Source organism: Elephantulus edwardii, unplaced genomic scaffold, assembly GCF_000299155.1.
Source record: "Elephantulus edwardii isolate Elephantulus edwardi_28Jun2011 unplaced genomic scaffold, EleEdw1.0 scaffold00136, whole genome shotgun sequence".
NCBI classification, from domain to species: Eukaryota; Metazoa; Chordata; class Mammalia; order Macroscelidea; family Macroscelididae; genus Elephantulus; species Elephantulus edwardii.
In genome coordinates this window covers 2,109,855-2,113,841 of record NW_006399886.1, presented here as the reverse complement: position 1 = coordinate 2,113,841, position 3,987 = coordinate 2,109,855, and the positions used below count along the sequence as shown (strand labels likewise).

Here is a 3,987-nt window from a genome sequence, read left to right as displayed (position 1 = left end):
TAACATTATGAACATTGGTTTTCACTTCTGAAGTAAAAATGTTGAAAACTGAGTCTTCAGGTGAACGAACCACTCTGAGAAGTGCCTCTCCTCACAGGAATGCATATAGAACTGAATTCCAGGCACTGAAAAGCACCTTTGACAAACCCAAGTCAGATGGGGAACAAAAAACAAAAGAAGGCGAGGGCTTCCAGCAGAGGAGAGGGAGGAAATATGGCTCCAATGTCAACAGGATTAAAAATCTATTTATGCAGATGGGTATGGAACCCAATGAGAATGCTGCAGTTATTGCCAAAACCAGGGGGAAAGGTAGACCTTCCTCTCCTCAGAGAAGAATGAAGCCCAATGAGTTTCTGGAGAAAACAGATGGCTGAGTTGTTAAGTTGGAGTCCTCGGTTTCAGAACGAATTAGTCGATTTGACACAATGTACGATGGCCCCTCATATTCCAAGTTCACAGAAACTCGGAAGATGTTTGAGAGAAGTGTACATGGATCGGGACAAAACAACGCTATACCCCAAAGAAAGAGGAGAAAGCTGGAGGGAGCGAACCTCAGGATGAGTGGGGTGGGTCCAAGTCCAACAGGGGCAGTATGGATTCCCTGGACAGTCTTAGCTCCAGGACAGAGGCTGTCTCCCCAACTGTGAGTCAGTTGAGTGCAGTGTTTGAGAACTTGGATGCTCCCAGTGCTGGTGTTTCAGAGAAGGCCGAAGGTGGTGAAGAGTACTCAGTGACTGGGCATTACCCACTGAATTTGCCATCTACTGTTACACATCTTGACACTTTCGGTCACCTTAAGGATCCAAATTCTTGGTCTCCTTCAAACAAACAAGATGATGATGGAGAGGATGCTCAAAAGACCAATACAACTCCAACACTAACAGTGGCTTCTAAAGGTACCCTAGTCTCAATGCCTAGTGAAGGGATACAGCAGATAAAGGAAGCTGAGGACTCTATATCTAGCCAAGAGATTCCAGAGAGAATAGTTAAAGATGTACCCGAAGAGTCTTTTGCTGAAAATAAGGCAACACCGGAGTCTGAAATTCCTTCACCACACAATGAACCTATAAAAGATGCTGAAGCTAATGTGGTTGGGAGTGAGGCAGCAAAGAAAGAGAGAAAAGAACTTGGAGGTGGTGATTTCACATCTAGTGATGCCTCTGGATCAAGTTATGGAAAAGAAGTACCTGAAGATTTAAATAATTTTGAGGGTTCCCGTGTTTATGTGCACAGTGACTATAATGTGTATAGGGTGAGATCCAGGTATAATTCAGACTGGGGTGAGACAGGCACTGAACAGGATGAACAGGAAGATAGTGATGAAAACAATTACTATCAACCTGATATGGAATATTCATAAATTATTGGATTGCCTGAAGAAGACGACATCCCAGCAAATAGGAAAATTAAGTTCAGTAGTGATCCAATTAAGAAACATGAAATTATTAAAAAAAAAAACCAGAAAGAAAGAAAAGACCAAGAAAGAAGAAATGTTGAAGTAAGAGAATTGAACAGAATATTTCAAAAGGCCCTCAAAAAGAACATATTGTTGATTGAAATGTGTAAAAGCCTGGAGTTAGAAAATCAAAAGGGCAGAACATACTCAGTATTTCTCAAGCTGAAGGAACCAAAGGAGGAAGAGGGAGAGAATTCAAACCTCAGTAATAGTGTAGGAAATATGAAAAGAAGATGGAAGGAGTACACATAGTCACCAAAAAATATCTGATCAGCCAACATCAACTTCTGGAGGTTGTATTGAATCAAGAACCAACATACTTGAAAGAAGTCAAGGCTCTACTGAAGACCTTGACAAAAACTAAGGATTCAAGAATTTGTCAGTTGAGGTATTTCAATAAGCATGCAGTTCTGGACATGTTCAGTCATCAATGCTAAGAAGTTTAGCTATTTGGCCACTCTACTGGAAGAGATATATGTTTGTGTTAATTTTTTTTAATAACTATAAACTTTAATGAAAGTTTGGATTTCCATTCATTCATTGTTACGCTTTTTTTTAAAGTGACTCATTCTACAATAATGGTTTTATACAATATTTATCCTTGAGAGACTGAGCTCACTCAGCGTAATTTTCTGCAGTCCCTCCAAGTTAGGTAATAATTTATGAAATAATTGCTCCTGTGTGCTGCATAATATTTAATTGTGCCAATGCTCTCAATCCCTTTGTTTGTGGATGGACATTTAAGCTGTTTTCATGTTCTTACAATGATTAATAATGCTGTTATGAACATTGCTGTACAAATTTCCGTTTGTGCCTCAGTTCCTCAGGGTGTATTAGTACAAGGATCCAAGAGGGGAGGAAAAGTTTGGGAGCAGAGGGATGAGGATGTTCAGGGGAGGGGGAATTAATCATGGGGTTGTATAGTTTGTTGGGGGGGATGACGGAAATTAAAAGAATTTGTTCTTGAAACAATGTATTCAGATTTTATAAATAAACTAGTTGTTGTTATGTGCCATTGGAAAAAAAAAAGAAATGTAGGTTCATGTTTCAGATCTTAAAAGTTATGTCTTCCTCCATTCCTTCCTTTCTTTACATAATTTTGTTTCTTTTCCTCATTACTTCCATCATTTAGATACTTCTTTATCCCCCTTTCCCCCACCATTTCTTTCTACTTTGGACACACTTTTATTCTTGTGTTTCTGTTTATCCATAGACATTTACTGAATCTGCTACTCTTGTCTCCCAGGAGATAAGAAATATGCAAGTGAGCTAGTCAATTTATTTTCCTGCTGCATTTGATAGAGAACTTTACAACAACAAGTAAAAATATGGCAACAACTGATAACTAGAATAGGGGAGTTTTGAGATAAAATGTGTAATGTTTACCTAAATAAGCATCTGTCATTTAGAACAAGGACTCAAAGTATAGCAATTTCTTCATTGACATTGGTTTCCAGATTTCTAGGTGACCTGGCAACTCCTAGTGTTTCCTATTCCTATTTTACTTCTATATTTACAAATTGTGTGGAACCTTTACCATTCTATGATCCAGATCCAAGAAACAGTCTTAAACACACTCTTTGTAACCCTCAGTTTTTAGATGTGTTGAGAAGGGTTGCCTTACTATATGAATGAAATATGGTTGCAACCCCCTTCCTGTTCAGTTCTCAGGCTCCACAATGCTCAGCAGGCAGTAGTCAATTTAGTCTGGTCTTAAGCATCGCAACTGAAAAGATACCAGGCATTGACTTAATGAATGGAAGATAAATTATGAAAAGGTTATTCATTCAACCAAAGCTGAATGACACTGATAGAGCCCTGCATGAAAGCTCATTCTGGGTTTGCCTGTACAATATCTCATTTGTCGTGAGCTTCACTTGCCAATGATATCAGTGGCTTCCCCTCTATGAAGCCCTCTTTGTTTATTCCCTTCAACAAATCTCCCAGTTGGTAAAAAGAAAGCAACACCAAGGAGACAAGATGCTATTATGATCTGCAAATTCAAGTTCAGGAATAGACTTTGTTTTTATTCTTTCCTGCAACAAAAAACCTAAATACCTCATTTTGGTTATTGTTTTATATGGGAACTGATAAGACCATCACAATAGGTGCAATTGAAATAGTTAATGGGGTCACATGACATTTTTTCAAGTTAATATCACAATTCTCACTAAAATAAAGCTGAATGTCATTTATTCTATTAGTAATATAAATAATAAATTTATTTATATTTTAGTGTGCTAATTAATTTGACAAAAATAGAATTGAATAATTTTTTTGTATGGCAGTATAAACTTTGTATTAAATTTTATAAAAAATTGCTTTTTGGTGTTTGTTCTCAAATTCATAACTTTCTTCATTTTTTTTAGAATTAATGTTTCTGTCTAAAGGTGATAAAAGGTATGTAATAAAAGAGTTTGGCCCGTTAGGACCATATAACTTTGTACAAGAAAATTTTCACTTTATTACATCATGAATTAGGAGTTAGTAGAGATTATACTTAAGAAACAACAGGTTTGTTGAAGGTAGAG

At 37.1% G+C, this 3,987-nt stretch overlaps 1 pseudogene; it reads left to right on the top strand.

Moving 5' to 3' along the window:
- Window positions 1–38: 38 nt before the first annotated feature.
- LOC102868154 lies at window positions 39–1,441 on the top strand (annotated as a pseudogene).
- Window positions 1,442–3,987: the final 2,546 nt, after the last annotated feature.